Here is a 17500-nt window from a genome sequence, read left to right as displayed (position 1 = left end):
TGGCCAAGGATATAGAAGAAGAAAGAAAAAATAAAATAAACCAGAGATGGTTCACCACCACTTCGTATCGGCCTAGGGGGGGGGGGAGGGGCAAGTTTGGGGTACCCCAGGGGGCGGGGGGCGCACACACCTTAGCCCCAGGGGGCGGCACACACACACACACACACACACACACACACACAGGAACATCCATGGCCAATGGGAAGTGGCGAAGCCCTTGTTAAACAACCTCTGTGGTCAGGCTTGGTGTAACACTGTCTCCATTGTGGGTGTGTGGGGGTCTGTGTGTGGGGGGCGCCGCGCCCCCCCACACACACACACATACACACTGCCCCGGCTAAAAGGGGGTGGGGGGGTAGGGTCGCCATCGTGGTATATTCCACCCCACCTACACACACACACACACACACACACACCCCTCCCACTTGAACACCACCCCACTGGGGATATACCCAGACGTCGTCACCCCACTCGCCCCCCCTTCTCCCTCCTCTCCCACTGGGGTTGTGTGTGTGTGTGTGTGTGGGGAGTTCACCTGAGCACCAGGGTGGTCAGGGGGCGAGGGGACGAACTGGAGCGAAGCTTGATCACAGTGGTATAGCGTTTCCTCACAGCCGCCCTGTGTCACAGTGGCACAGAAGATGGTCGTCTTGGGCGCTTGATCACAGTGGTATAGCGTTTCCTCACAGCCGCCATGTGTCACAGTGGCACAGTCTTGGGCGCTTGATCACAGTGGTAAAGTGTTTCCTCACAGCCACTCTGTGTCACAGTGGCACAGAAGATGGGCGGCGGGGCGGGGCGGGGCGACGGGGTAATGCCTTACGTCAGTACCCCAAATTGGGGCGGCGTTTATCAACCACACGGGGCTGGGGGCTGGCTGGGTATGGTCGGTGAGCCGGAGGGCGCGGTGGGTCTATCACCGGCACCCCAGGGTGAGGTGGAGGGAGTGGAGGAGACTGTAGGGAATGGAAGGTGGTCGGTGTGGTGGTGGCTGCTGGGCTGGATGGAGGCACACACGAGAGATGTAGGGGGGTGGTGAGCCGGAGGGAGATGTGGAACGTCTCACACGACGTGTGGTCCACCACCGAGGCCAGACCCGAACTGAAGCGGCTCCAGGCTCCGACCTTGAGGAGGTACACGACAACCCTCCCCTCCCCTCCCTCCCTCCCTCCCTCCCTCCCTCCACCCCACCACCCACCTCCTCCTCCTCAACCAGCTCTCCCTCCCTCACACGGCGTCTGTTGATGGAGAGAGAGAGAGAGAGAGAGAGAGAGAGAGAGAGAGAGAGAGAGAGAGAGAGAGAGTGTCTCTTTCCCCTCTCCCTTTCACTCCCCTTCCTTGTTTCAAACGGCAATATATATATATATATATATATATATATATATATATATATATATATATATATATATATATATATATATATATATATGTTTACCAAATCCTAGCTTCGTCTCTTCGATGTATATCAACTGACTGTTATATTTCTCTCTTGTGTCTCCCCTGATGATGTGATTATGACACGAAAGTGCACTTGGGAACTTTTCGTGTTTCATTTTTCCCCGTGGACTCTTAGGAAAATATATATATATATATATATATATATATATATATATATATATATATATATATATATATATATATATATATATATATATCACGTCTGCACTAGAGCCAGTCGACCACCGACGCGTCACACGTAAACTCTCGACGCGTTTAAATCATGAACTGTTGAGAGAGGGGAAAGAAATTTAAAGGATTTAATTTAAGGGATTTAAAGGGTTTTACCCCCCTTCCCCTAAAAAAAAAAAGATGGTGGCTTGTTGTGGGGGGACGCGGGGGGGGGATATATATACAGGCCGGCCAGCTGGCCAAAACACCCCTTCCTCCCCCCATCACCCCACCCTTCCCCCATCACCGTATCCCCCTACCCCACAACACCAAACCCCCATCACCCCCACCTTCGAACAACCCCACCTTCCCCCCCCACCACCGACACACAAGGCGTCCCTTCAGGTCTACACTTAACCAAACATATTCGATCGTAACCCCCCCACACCCCCACCTTTGTCTCCACACTCAACCCTTCCCCACACACACACACACACACACACACACAGGGACAACGGGCAGTTCTCTCTTGCAATAAGGCTCAATATATACGCTCATAACTCAATATATACGCTAATAAACTTCATAAGGCTCATATACGCTCAAGAAGGGTCAATATATACGCTCATAAGGCTCAATATATATACGCTCAATAAGGCTCAATATATACGCTCATAAGGCTCAATATATACGCTCAATAAGGGTCAATATATACGCTCAATAAGGCTCAATATATACGCTCATAAGGCTCAATATATACGCTTAATAAGGCTCAATATATACGCTCAATAAGGGTCAATACATACGCTCATAATGCTCAATATATACGCTCATAAGGCTCAATATATACGCTCATAAGGCTCATATACGCTCATAAGGCTCAAAATATAGGCTCATAAGGCTCAATATATACGTTCATTAGGCTCAATATATACGCTTAATAAGGCTCAATATATACGCTCAATAAGGGTCAATACATACGCTCATAATGCTCAATATATACGCTCATAAGGCTCAATATATACTCTCATAAGGCTCATATACGCTCAATACGCTCATAAGGCTCAAAAATACGCTCATAAGGCTCAATATATATACGCTCAATAAGGCTCAATTCATACGCTCATAAGGCTTAATGTATATGCTCAATAAGGCTTAATATATACGCTCAGGATGTTCAAAAACGCAAGACACGCTCAGTTACGCATCCTTTCTTAATTACCTACGCCGTGACGCATGTACAAAGGCTGTACTCTATGTACTGTGTCTATCTGACTTGAGTACTGTACTCTACTCAATAAATCTAAGGACTGATTACTTTTGATTACTCCATCAATCTAAGGACTGATTACTTTTGATTACTCCATCAATCTAAGGACTGATTACTTTTGATTACTCCAATCTAAGGACTGATTACTTTTGATTACTCCATCAATCTAAGGACTGATTACTTTTGATTACTCCAATCTAAGGACTGATTACTTTTGATTACTCCATCAATCTGAGGACCGATTACTTTTGATTACTCCATCAATCTAAGGACCGATTACTTTTGATTACTCCATCAATCTAAGGACTGATTACTTTTGATTACTCCATCAATCTAAGGACCAATTACTTTTGATTACTCCATCAATCTAAGGACCGATTACTTTTGATTACTCCATCAATCTAAGGACCAATTACTTTTGATTACTCCATCAATCTAAGGACCGATTACTTTTGATTACTCCATCAATCTAAGGACCAATTACTTTTGATTACTCCATCAATCTAAGGACCGATTACTTTTGATTACTCCATCAATCTATGGACCGATTACTTTTGATTACTCACTAAGACCAATCACATGTTTTATTCAGGTTAATGAGAGGGGAAAAGATCAGATAGAAAAGGGGAAAAAAATTAGATGTAATTAATCTAATTAATCAACCACTTGACATTTTTTTCAACCCCCTCCCCTCACCCCCCCACAGTAACATTTAAAAAAAAAATAATTACGATTTAAAAAAAAAAAAAGGCAACATTGGAATCGAGGGGAAGAGAAGAGGGGAGAGGGGAAGGGAGGAATGGGGAAAGGGGAAAGATGCATCTCCTCCTCTTTTCTCTTCCCATCTCCTTCACTTCAATTCTCAACCCCTTCCCCTCACCCCTACCCCCTACCCTCCCCTCCCCCGCCCGCCTTATCAGCGATTCTGCCCCCCTCCCCCCTTCCCTTCCCTTCCCCTCTCCCTTATCAGTTTTTGATATCATCCCTTGAACCCCTCCACTCCTCCCCCCTCCCCCCACCCCCTCCCATCCCCCCCCTCTCCTCCTCCTCCAAGCGTCTGTCGGGTGTGTGTGTGTGTGTGTGTGTGTGTGTGTGTGTATCGGTTGGGTTTTGTGTGTGTGTGAGAGAGAGAGAGAGAGAGAGAGAGAGAGAGAGAGAGAGAGAGAGAGAGAGAGAGAGAGAGAGAGAGAGAGAGAGTATCTCGGCGGGGTGGAGGGAGGGAGGGAGTGAGGGAGTGGGGAGGGGGGGCTCCTCCTTCGTCGTCCCCCCCTCCTCTTCCCCCCCCCCCCACACACACACGGGTGTGTACGCTCGAACAAGCCCGAAAATTGCCCCTCTGTACCGGACGCCATTGCTGGGGGGGGGGGGGGGAATCACCCTCACCCTTCCCCTCCTCACCCTCCCCCCCTAATCACCCCCCTCCTCCCCCCACATCCACAAGGGGAGGGAGGGGGAGGGGAGGGGATTTCGACCACCCTGTTTTTCCCCCATGAATTTCCTAAGTATTTTTTTCAACGACCAACACCTCCACGGAGGTAGATTATGCAGTGGTTCTTATCTACTATCTACTGGGGTGGGTAGAACAGATAACGTAGATATATATATATATATATATATATATATATATATATATATATATATATATATATATATATATATATATATATACCGTAGGAGCAGAGAGAGAGAGAGAGAGAGAGAGAGAGAGAGAGAGAGATTGGAAAACGGGTCGAGGGGTGGGGGAATATTTAGGCAATAGAGCTACCTGGCAACTCTGCCGAGGGGACCCATAACCCCCTCACTCGCTGACCGCCGACGATGCCACACACCGCCAACCAACCAGCTACATTCCCCCAAATTTAATCCCAATTTTAAATGCCTCTCTTAAAATTTAATCCCAATTCTAAATGCCTCTCATTAAAATTTAATCCCAATTTTGAATGCATCTTTTAAAATTTAATCCCAATTTTAAATGCCTCTCTTAAAATTTAATCCCAATTTTAAATGCCTCTCATTAAAATTTAATCCCAATTTTAAATGCCTCTTAAAATTTAATCCCAATTTTAAATGCCTCTTAAAATTTAATCCCAATTTGAAATGCCTCTCATTAAAATTTAATCCCAATTTTAAATGCCTCTTAAAATTTAATCCCAATTTTAAATGCCTCTCATTAAATTTAATCCCAATTGTAAATGCCTTTCATTAAAATTTAATCCCAATTTTAAATGCCTCTTAAAATTTAATCCCAATTTTAAATGCCTCTCATTAAAATTTAATCCCAATTTTAAATGTCTCTTAAAATCTAATCCCAATTTTAAATGCCTCTCATTAAAATTTAATCCCAATTTTAAATGCCTCTTAAAATTTAATCCCAATTTTAAATGCCTCTCATTAAAATTTAATCCCAATTTTAAATGCCTCTCATTAAAAAAAACAGTAAAAAACCTTATCAAAACCCCATAAGAATAAATTTCTGTGATATATAACCACATAAAAATTACTGCAACCGAAGAGGATACAGGAATTACAGGCTTGGATACAGACGGGGGGAATATGGTCTTACAAAACACACACACACACACACACACACACACACAAAAAGAGACATTTTGCGGGTTGGTTACATTGCAGTTTACAAACGCCCTCTGTAGCACGCACACACACACACACCTCACATTTAATACATGACTGTAAAAAGCTATTTACCAAATTTACAGCCCCAGCGACACGTCATTTTAAGTCTCTAAGAACGCTAAAAAAAAAAAAAAAATATTTGGGTCGTTCCCAAAATAGCGACAACATGTCATTAATTCACGAACGACACCATCTCCTCCTTAACCATTCTCTAAATAACAAAACTCATTTATCTTCTTTCTTTTCAATTCACACAATCCATTCCGTTCTATGGTACAATTGCCATTAGAACATGTAGCATTCACTCAAGAACATAGAGAACAATCATATGTTCTCTCTGAAAAGGGAGAGACAGATTATCATAGGCAAAGTTTTCAGCATAAGCTTTTACGCTAAGCCTTTAATCATGCGCCCCTAATTAGATAGGCATGGAAGGTGGACACCAAACCGACAATGTGTCATACTTCCCTCCTGCTTTACATACAGTACCATCCCACTCCGTACAGTATGAGAAATTTGTGGCAGTTAGTGTGTGTGTGTGTGTGTGTGTGTGTGTGTGTGTGTGTGTGTGTGTGTGTGTGTCCAGGGCTAATTGTGTCCTCTTGTCCTCAGCTCAGGCTGAGCAAAGGCTTCTGGGCAACGGAAACGACCTCAAAAGCCAACAGGCTCTCGATTCACCCATGGTGTAGGCAAGACAATACAACTTTTCCACCTCACATGGTATGAAGCCACACACACACACACACACCCTCTCAATCCCCCCTAGTTCCAGCCAACCTGTCCAGACCTGAAGACATCTTCCATGTGATCAGAGAGCCTGGAAAGGCATTAGTGCCTGGGTCTGGAACGTGTTTGGCCCCAGGACCTGGAACCCAATAGGGAAGATAAATCATTTCCGTGACTGTGGCACGAGAAAAGACCAGGGGGGATCTTTGCTGATATTAAGTGTCTTCTCTGATCTGTAAACAACCCATTAAGTGTCTTCTCTGATCTGTAAACAACCCATTAAGTGTCTCCTCTGATCTGTAAACAACCCATTAAGTGTCTCCTCTGGTCTGTAAACAACACATTAAGTGTCTCTTCTGATCTGTAAACAACCCATTAAGTGTCTTCTCTGATCTGTAAACAACCCATTAAGTGTCTCCTCTGATCTGTAAACAACCCATTAAGTGTCTCCTCTGATCTGTAAACAACCCATTAAGTGTCTCCTCTGATCTGTAAACAACCCATTACGGGCTTCAAGAGATCCCATATTTTTTTTTACATTTTCTCCAGCCTTCCATAAGACGCCAGAGCTGGCTGGCCGACCGCAACGCAGACCATTAGAAAATGGATATAATCCAATCGCAAACATCTTCACTATTCTGCACACGGGTCGAGCAATCGCACACATCTTCACTATTCTGCACACGGGTCGAGCAATCGCACACATCTTCACTATTCTGCACACGGGTCGAGCAATCGCACACATCTTCACTATCTGCATTTACACATCTTGACTATTCTGACACTTGCCTCTTTCAGTATACTTAAAAGCTCTTTGTTTTGAGTGGAGTTGGAACCCTTGCTCTAAACCCCTGATAGCTTCGCCTACTTACTCACAACACCTCTACAAACAAAAAACACACACTGGTGCATCTTGATCCTAGAACATCAATACCTCTTCGTCTATAATCAATGCAAGAGATGAATTTTGCCAGCATCATCTCCAGCACATCCATCTCTTAGACGAGGGAGGACATCTGTTGGGCATTTCTGTTTTCTCAGAAGGGATAAAATAAAAAAATAAAAGGCCTCGGCTCATCTCATAGATAATCGGATACATGGCTGAGTACAGTGGGTGGGTGTAGATACATGGCTGAGTACAGTGGGTGTGTAGATACATGGCTGAGTACAGTGGGTGGGTGTAGATACATGGCTGAGTACAGTAGGTGGGTGTAGATACATGGCTGAGTACAGTGGGTGTGTAGATACATGGCTGAGTACAGTGGGTGGGTGTAGATACATGGCTGAGTACAGTGGGTGGGTGTAGATACATGGCTGAGTACAGTGGGTGGGTGTAGATACATGGCCGAGTACAGTGGGGGTGTAGATACATGGCTGAGTACAGTGGGTGGGTGTAGATACATGGCTGAGTACAGTGGGTGGGTGTAGATACATGGCTGAGTACAGTGGGTGGGTGTAGATACATGGCTGAGTACAGTGGGTGGGTGTAGATACATGGCTGAGTACAGTGGGGGTGTAGATACATGGCTGAGTACAGTGGGTGGGTGTAGATACATGGCTGAGTACAGTAGGTGGGTGTAGATACATGGCTGAGTACAGTGGGTGGTGTAGATACATGGCTGAGTACAGTGGTGGGTGTAGATACATGGCTGAGTACAGTGGTGGTGTAGATACATGGCTGAGTACAGTGGGTGGGTGTAGATACATGGCTGAGTACAGTGGGGGTGTAGATACATGGCTGAGTACAGTGGGTGGGTGTAGATACATGGCTGAGTACAGTGGGGGTGTAGATACATGGCTGAGTACAGTGGGTGGGTGTAGATACATGGCTGAGTACAGTGGGTGGGTGTAGATACATGGCTGAGTACAGTGGGTGGGTGTAGATACATGGCTGAGTACAGTGGGGGTGTAGATGCATGGCTGAGTACAGTGGGTGGGTGTAGATACATGGCTGAGTACAGTGGGTGGGTGTAGATACATGGCTGAGTACAGTGGTTGGGTGTAGATACATGGCTGAGTACAGTGGGTGGGTGTAGATACATGGCTGAGTACAGTGGGTGGGTGTAGATACATGGCTGAGTACAGTGGGTGGGTGTAGATACATGGCTGAGTACAGTGGGTGGGTGTAGATACATGGCTGAGTACAGTGGGTGGGTGTAGATACATGGCTGAGTACAGTGGGTGTGTAGATACATGGCTGAGTACAGTGGGGGTGTAGATACATGGCTGAGTACAGTGGGTGTAGGTACTGTCGCATCTAGAGGCATAAACACGACGTTAAGTTGAGTGTAAGTTAAGTACACTACCTTGTAGACTTTCAAAATAAGCTTTGCTAATTTCACCTCTACGTCCTCAAAGCAAGAATGAGGTAATATACTGAACAGGTAGTTCACCAACCCACTACAAGCCTCCATCCCACTCAAGCTACTCCATCACAACACCACTACACGTCCATCTTCAACATTAAAAGCCACTTTGAAAATCTAGAGGAAAGTGGTATTAGGTGTACCAAGGTGTATCCAGGTACGAGGAGATGAAAAGGAGGAGGAAATAATAATGTAGTGAGATATATACACAAACTCTGACTCTCTCTCTCTCTGTCTCTGTCTCTCTCTCTCTCTCTCTCTCTCTCTCTCTCTCTCTCTCTCTCTCTCTCTGTATGCACAAAGCCATGAACACTGGGCGACAGGCCTTTAGACCTAGGTACAAGATGACGTGGTGATGGTGGTGGGGAAAAGAGAGAGAGAGAGAGAGAGAGAGAGAGAGAGAGAGAGAGAGAGAGAGAGAGAGAGAGAGAGAGAGAGAGAGACCACTGTCCCTTTTCATTTGGGTCTGGTGGCATGGGTCGGGATTCGGGGATGATATAAAAGGCTATGCATGGAAAGGGGGATGGGATGGGATGGGATGGGGATGGGAGGAGGGATGGGGGAGGATCTCCCATCACACAACACAAGGTCTTGGGCCGACCTGGATGGCCTGGTTACGTTTTAAAATGGGAGGTGATGGCTTTGCCTTTGGTCAAGGCTGAAGAAAAAGGAAACATTGCTAATGTCTTGGAATTGGACACATCCTTTGCATAACTTGTTTATTCATACCTTAACTGACTTAAGGACTTGTTTATTCATACCTTAACTGACTTAAGAACTTGTTTATTCATACCTTAACTGACTTAAGAACTTGTTTATTCATACTGTAATCAACTGAAGAACTTGTTTATTCAACTAGACCTAACGAACTTGTTTAATCATACTGTAATTAACTGAAGAACATCGTGTAATCAACTGAAGAACTTGATTCTTCAACATGTAACTAACGAACTTGTTTTACCCACATATCAAAAAAAAAGACAAAAGCGATCTGTGTTCTTCAAGAAGCAATGGTGTGTGTGTGGGTTCCACGGAGCTCTGGCGGGGGAACTTAGGGAACTAGAGGGAAGGAGGAGTAGGAGATGGCGTTGTACCTCCGCCTGGAGACACAGTTAATTGCTAACAACCTCATACATATGTAGGTCCCATCTGGGTAGGCCAGGAGCGTGAAGGAGAAGGCGTCTTGGTTGGCAGAACAAGAGAAACTAGAGTAACAGGTAGGAAATGGAGACGTGGAAGGTCCGTGGAGGATGTATATGTATATATGTGTGTGTGAGTGGGTGTATATTGGAGGGTGTATATGTATATGTGTGTGTGTGAGTGGGTGTATATTGGAGGGTGTATATGTATATGTGTGTGTGAGTGTGTGTATATTTCCGTGCGCGCCGCGCCAGGGCGCACTCCACGTCGTTTAGTCCCTTGCGCAATGGTGGATGGAAATTCCCGAAGACGCGGAATTCGGTACGTCGACCTTCAAGGTAGTTGGATGATGTTATCTTCGTAAATGTCTTTCAGTCGTGGAAAAGATGAGATGTGTACGAATCTTGCAATTATCCTCAAAACCTGATGGAGGCTGTTAGAAAAATCCTTCGGTTGGTGGATGTAAATTGAAGTGGATGGCCAGAATCGACCCCTGATTGGCGGATGTGAATTAAAGCTGATGGCCTGAATTGACCCCTGATTGGCGGATGTAAGTTGATGGCCCGAAATGACCCCTGGCAGGTCATGGGCGTAAAACCTCAACCACCCGATGGTCCAAGACCTTTGGAGCTCTGAGAGACAACATCCTTGTCCAAACAGTCATCACCTTCCACCTAAAAGACTTCAACTCGTCCATTTCCCCTGACGTGACCATTAAATTGGCAGTCTCGTCACACCCACTGACCAATAACACCCCACCAAGTCGTCTGAACCAACCAATCACAGTTAGCACACACAACAAGCCTCAATGTGTGTTATCTCTTCATCTCTCAATATCTGTGGATGGCTGGCAAATGGTCTCCTTAAACCAGATGTTTTTATTTTTCTTTTTTGACCAATACCAACACACGTCTATAAGTAAAGCTCTTTCTTCCCCCAACACTTTACCTCAGACGCCCAAAACTCTTTCACATTTCCCTCAGTAACAATTTCTTCTTTACCCACTTGGGTGTATTAAGGTGTGTGTGTGTGTGTGTGTGTGTGTGTGTGTGTATTCCCACTTCCTCGATCATCCTCAACCCATCTTGCTATTGCCACTGGGGGGGGGGGGAAATAATCCACACCCTCCCCATCCCTCAAGTTGCGACTGAATCTTCGATCTTATCCCCTCTCTCTCTCTCACACACACCAACCTGATCTTTCCTCTCCCATCTCCTGAGGCCGTACCCATCCCATCCCATCCCATCGCCCTCCCCCTTCCCTTCCCCGCTCCCACCCCATCATCACCCCCTCCTTCCCTCCCCGCTCCCACCCACCCCATCACCCCCCCAACCCATCAAAGGCGTCCCTTCGAACGCCCAAACGATTTCATCATCTTAAGTGAGGGAGAGAGAGAGAGAGAGAGAGAGAGAGAGAGAGAGAGAGACGTTATAAGGTAGAAGATGGGATGGGAGACATGGTCTCAAAGTCAGGGTTAAGAAAAATGAAAATGTTTGGAAAAGATGAGAAATCTTCGTCCCTGGGTGTTCACTCTCCCCTTTCCCAGTAGCTGCCAAATGGCGTCCTCTGGTCCACCTTCTCCTCTGGTTCAACGTTCGCAAACACACACATACACACACACACACACACACACACACACACACAGACACATACATATACGACACGACAGTCTGGATGTGAGTTCTAGCACCATCCCCGCCACCGTCACCACCAGAGATCCCTCTTCCCCGGGTTGCAGGTCAGCGCCATATGGGCATCGAACTCGTGTGTGTATATATATATATATATATATATATATATATATATATATATATATATATATATATAGGCTGTCTAGCAGCGCCCCCTTACCAACCCCATTCTAAACAAAAAAAAAAAGAAATAAAAGAACCAGTTTAATGCACTTCGTATTCCCTCTACATTTCATCAACCCTTTGACAAGATATATCCAGTCGCAGGATCTGCCTATTCCCCAGCGCCCTCCCTCTTCAAGGGCCGGCCCAAACCCCCTTCGAGAACACACACACACACCCACACCCACACACACACACCCACACCCACACACACACACACCCACACACACACCCAAACCCACACACACACACACCGTGAGAAACCTTCAGAAAGGCAACGTACGTCCCCAGCGGATTATAGGAGAGTGGGTTTAGATGGCACACGGGGGTGTGGGGGTGGGGACTTCCCCTCTCACGGGAGAGAGGGAGAGAGCACACCTCTCTCTCTCTCTCTCTCTCCAGGGAGAGTTTATGGGAGAAATGCTCATATGGAGGACCCTCCACTGCTCAGAGAGAGACACACACACACACACGAAGACCTTCTCCCTCAATGGGATTACTCCCCAGCAAGGAAGGGAGGGAGAGGGAGAGAGAGAGGGGGATTTATCCTCCCTCCAAAGGAAATAGGGGAGAGGGGGATTTAAAGTCTGTAGAAGGGAGTCTGGGTTCTTGCGATGGCGGGACAGATCCGTGTGCAGACTGTGTCCTCCCCCCCACCTCATGAGGTGGTATGTCCAGAGCGAGATGCGACCTGTAGCGATCGTCCCTACACACACACACACACACACACACACACACTCCCTCCCTCCCTCCCTGCCTCAACCACTCGTTCATCTCACGAGCACAACAACGCTAGTTTGTTAACAATCACATGATCAAACACATTAGTCTTCGTTCCTTGAACCTGTGATGCGTAGGATCACATGTCATTTGCGTCAAGGCCTGCGTAGCGTATGGAGGGGGGGCGAGGGGAGGGAGGAGGAGGAAGGGGGTGGTGGGTGGGTTCGACACCCGAAGAGCCAAGAGGGAAGGACCAGACAGAGGGAGAAAACACTCCCTCTCCCCCTCCTGTATTATGCTTGTGAGCTTAAATCCTTCCAGCTGCTCTCCCAGGTTCAGTCCACTGACAGCTCGTTGCCCCCCATATACCACAGCACTCCACTTCAGTCTATCCCCTAACGCCCCCCAAAACACCTATTTCTAAAAGCCACATTTTCTTCACTATTTCTCTCTCTTAAAATCTTACGATCTCTCTCTCTCTCTCTCTCTCTCTCTCTCTCTCTCTCTCTCTCTCTCTCTCTCTCTCTCTCTCTCGTGAAGGGAAGAAGGGGGAGTGTGTGTGTGTGTGTGTGTGTGTGTGTGTGTGTGTGTGTGTGTGTGTGTGTGTGTGTGTGTGTGTCGGACATCACTCTGTCTTGCATTGTAGAGGGGGTGGGGAGATGATGATGGGGGAGGGGATGGAAGGGGAGAATGTGTATATGACTGCTCTATGCTTGGGGTGGGGGGGGGATGGAGGAAGGGAGGAGAGGGGGGATGGGATTGGCTGTGGTGGGGGGGGAGGGAGAGAGGGAGGGGGGATGACAGTGGTGTCGTTGGTGAGGGGGAGGAGGGGAAATGACGTGTCACTGCTGAGGGGAATGGACCCCGTCACTGCTGAGGAACGAGTGTAGGATGACGTAGTGACGTTCTCGCCATGGCGTATACCACACACACACACACACACACACACACACACACGAGATACATAAAGTAAACATGTATATTTCTTGAGCCATTTGATGCACATCCCACGGAAATCACACGTCACATTTGTGAAAACTAAAACACGCGAGGAGTTAATGTCTGTTTTTATCATTATGATGATCCTCCACCGAATGATTGGGTAGGTAAAGAGAGCACCGGTTCGAACCTTAGGCCTAGAGAGAGAGAGAGAGAGAGAGAGAGAGAGAGAGAGAGAGAGAGAGAGAGGCACAAGGCCGCCCCCCCCCCCCCAAGCCTCTCTGCTCATAAAAAAACAAAACAAACTTTAAATGGTTTTTTGTGCTACTCTCTGTACTCTTTCGTATATATCTGATGAGTTCCCCCCCAGGGGGGCGAAGCGGCCCAGCGGTGTGTGTGTGTGTGTGTGTGTGTGTGTGTGTGTGTATGTGTGTGTGTGTGTGTGTGTGTGTCCCCGTCTATTATCTTATCTTCCCTCCGTTAACGACCCTCTTTCTCCAGTCTGTTCGTTTATACACCTCCCCCCCTCCCCCCCCTGCGCCGGCGATTCCATTTCCGCCACTTCCTCGCGCTCCCACACCCGCTCTTTTTCTCGTACCGAACACAATTCCATTCTTGGGTCGCGCGCGACCGGTGGAGCGTCAGCGATTGAAATGGCGATGATGATAAAGGTCTTAATTCAACATTAGAGGGACGTAAGTCTCAAGCCATATATCTCTTTAATCGCCCGTCGTTTTCCACGCCTTTAATTTCAACATGATGAACACTGCAATAACATAAACATGGTGGTGGGGGGGGGGGGGCGTTCTTTATCGGTACTAGAATGATCTTTTATTTTCAAGGAGTTCCTACGCATCTATAGGGAACTGGATCACCTTAAGAGTGGTATATTGCCCATTTCTAGAGGACCATTCCTCGTCCAATTCTCTTCTAGCCTGGGTAGAGTCAAAGGCTTTCCGCCTTATTAGCTCTCGTCTCTCGTCTCACCCCATTATATGACCTTCCATCTGTCTCATTCTACATGACTTCGGCCCCTTGCTTTCGTCAGCCGTCTCCCTTGGGCCCCCAGAGCCTCCCCCCCTCCCTTGGGCCCCTAGCGCCTCTCTCCCCTCCCTTGGGGCCCCCAGCGCCTCCCCCCACCCCTCCCTTGGGCTCCCAGCGCCTCTAGAAGAAGAATAACAAAAGACCTGGACCCAAAGGTATACGTCGGGCGCTGGTGCGTCCACTAGATTATGTGAAGACGCCAGAGCGCGTGCGCACGAGGATTAGCCGTTATGAAATGCCTCCTCGTAGACCAGTGTTGTGGATTCCACGTCTACTTCTCTCCTTCCACTTGTCTTTCCACCTCTTCGTCTAGCCTTTCCACCTTCAAGAGGGAGGTGCCCAAATACCTGGGAGAGCTCAAATTACATAAACCCTAGTGCATCTATCTTTATACAATAATTCCATTTAATCATCCCATTTCCTTCATCTTTTTTATATCTCACTTATTAACCCATTTATCAAAAGACTCGACACGGTGACCTTGAACTACACAAAAGAGGAAAAGGAAACACATCACAAGGGAGAGAGAGAGAGAGAGAGAGAGAGAGAGAGAGAGAGAGAGAGAGGGGGGGGGAGAGGGGAGAGAGAGAGAGGAGAGAGAGAGAGAGAGAGAGAGAGAGAGAGAGAGAGAGAGAGAGAGAGAGAGAGAGAGAGAGAGAGAGAGAGAGGTGGTGGTGGGGGGTCCGCCAGCTGGGCCGAATCTGTGCCACCAGCTGACGGCAACAGTTGGGGGGATCAGACCCCCCCCCCCTGAGCTGGGGATCAGGGACACAGAACGTGGGAACCCGCGTTCGAATCCTCCAAAGGCTGATCGACATTCCCTCCCTCACTCCCTCCCTCTCCTCTCACCCAAGGCCTCTCCCTCCCCTCCCCTCCCCTCCCACACTCTCTCCCTCTCCCTCATACTCTCACCTGCCCCTCTCACCTCTCTGTCTCCCACGGCCTCTCCCTCCCCTCCCCTCTCCACACACTCTCTCCCTCTCCCTCATACTCTCACCTGCCCCTCTCACTCTCCCTCTCACCTCCCTGTCTCCCAAGGCCCCTCCCCCCACACTCTCTCCCTCTCCCTCATACCGCTCCCTCTCCTCTCACTCTCCCTCTAACCTCCCTGTCTCCCAAGGCCTCTCCCTCCCCTCCCCTCCTCCCCCCACACACTCTCCCTCTCCCTCATACTCTCACCTCCCCCCCCTCCTCTCCCCCAGAAGCGTCCAATCAGACCTGGAGCTAATGACGTGAGTAAACTCATCACAAAGTCCACTTGAAAATCATCCGGTTCTGATTGGCTGGGGGGACCTGATGGTCGGACCTGCCCATCAGGGAGGGAGGCTAAGGTATCCCCTTTCCCATCAGGGCGCCTCCCCTCACCTCGCCCCTCACACTCACCACCAGCCTACGGTTCCCTCACACCTTATGAGTTCCTCACACCTCATAACCCATATGTTCCTCTCACCTCATAACTCATAAAGTTCCTCAGACCTCATAACTCATTAAGTTCCACACACCTCATAACCCATATGTTCCTCACACCTCATAACTCATGAGGAATGAGAGGCTCCAGTCTACTCCCCGTCCTCCACACACACTCACACCTACACACACACACCTACACACACACACACACACACACACACACACACACACACCTACACACACACACACACACACACACACACACACACACACACACATACACGCCCTGAGGAGCAATGAGGCAAAATGAGGGAAGGTGGAGGTGCCTCATACCTCCTCCTGCTCCCTCACACTCATAATGGATTCCTCCTCATTTCACAGCCAATCAAACTTCCCTAAACTCCCGCGACAGCATGATGGGGGAGAGGGAGGGGGGTTGAGGAGGGGGGGTTGAGGAGGGGGGTTGAGGAGGGGGGTTGAGGAGGGGGTTGAGGAGGGGGCGTCGCCCCCCCTCCTCCCCCCTCTCAAACTCTCGCGTCACCTTTGTGAGTATTCATCCCAGAGCCAATCAGATGAAGCGTTCTGATCGGCCAGCCAATCAGATGAAGCAGTTCTGATCGCCCAGCCAATCAGATGAAGCGTTCTGATCGCCCAGCCAATCAGATAAAGCAGTTCTGATCGGCCAGCCAATAAGGTGAGACATCCCCGGGTCTCCCAGCCACTCAGACGAGACAACATCCCAGACCTCCTAGCCAATCAGATGACACTTCCCCAACCTCCTAGCGAATCAGATGAGACACCCTGGACCTCCCAGCCAATCAGACTAGACCTCCCAGACCTCTCAACCAATCACACGAGACCCTAGAGATCTCAGCCAATCACACGAAGCCACCCCTCCCCCACTAATCCCCCCAACCAATCATATAAGACCACCCCTTCAACCCTCCCAGCCAATCAGAGATTCCTCTACACGCCCCCACCCCCCCATAACCCCGTCTTCCCATTGGCCCTTCCTCCCTCCCACACCCCGCCCACAATCACCACCTGGCGACCAATCAACAAATCAGATTCGGCGTCATTAAGGGGGGGAGGGGGGAGGGGGGAGGGGAGGGGTGATTGGGGATTGGCAGCTGGTTCTTGGGCCCCGTTGTCTCCCCTTCCCCTTCCTCCCCCCGCCCATGGACCTCCCTAAACCAGCCTTCATCTAATCACCCCTCCTCCTCCTCCTCTCCCCTCCCTCTCTTCCCCTCTTCTTCGAACCTAAGGAAAGGGAGAGAGAGAGAGAGAGAGAGAGAGAGAGAGAGAGAGAGAGAGAGAGAGAGCCAAAGGCATTTTGCGCCATCACCACAGACCCATTCCCAAGGCCTCCCCATCCCCCTTCCCCCATTCCCCATCTCCCTGTGGCAGTTACGACCATTAGATAAATCGCCTAAAATACGCATTGTAAAATTCTCCCGACCTACGCAGATGAAGTGCCTAAAATACGCATTGTAAAATTCTCCGGACGTACGCCAATAAAGGCCCTGATATACGCATTATAAAATTCTCCGGACCTACGCCAATAAAGGCCCTAAAATACGCACTGTAAAATTCTTCGAACCTACGCCAACAGAGGCTAGACATCCATCACTTAACGAGAAAGAAAACGGGGTGGGGGGCGGGGGGCGGCCAGTGGCCTGAGCGCTTCAACCAAGAAAACGGGCTGCGTGCCCTGCTTTTAAACGAGAGTCCATGTTCTATGCCAGGGGGGGAACGGCGATAAAAAAAAAAAGAAAACGAGATATAGGAGG

The 17500-nt window shown here is 48.3% G+C and overlaps 1 protein-coding gene and 1 long non-coding RNA gene across 8 annotated transcripts in view; both read right to left on the bottom strand.

The window, feature by feature from the left end:
* The window catches only part of LOC139751720 (uncharacterized), a 2109-nt gene extending 975 nt beyond the window's left edge, over positions 1-1134 (bottom strand). The window contains exon 1 of one of the 2 annotated variants that reach the window (XR_011713407.1): positions 536-1134. This is a non-coding gene — a long non-coding RNA (uncharacterized lncRNA). The remainder of the gene's footprint in view (positions 1-535) is intronic. The other variant, XR_011713408.1, reaches the window with a different exon arrangement.
* Positions 1-17500, bottom strand: part of ASPP (Ankyrin-repeat, SH3-domain, and Proline-rich-region containing Protein) — a 317152-nt gene that overhangs the window by 133992 nt on the left and 165660 nt on the right. The window lies entirely within an intron of this gene.

The sequence above is a fragment of the Panulirus ornatus genome, chromosome 12 (genome assembly GCF_036320965.1).
Source record: "Panulirus ornatus isolate Po-2019 chromosome 12, ASM3632096v1, whole genome shotgun sequence".
Taxonomy (NCBI): domain Eukaryota; kingdom Metazoa; phylum Arthropoda; class Malacostraca; order Decapoda; family Palinuridae; genus Panulirus; species Panulirus ornatus.
Note: the sequence above shows the minus strand (reverse complement) of the source record. Positions and strands in the feature narration are given on the sequence as shown.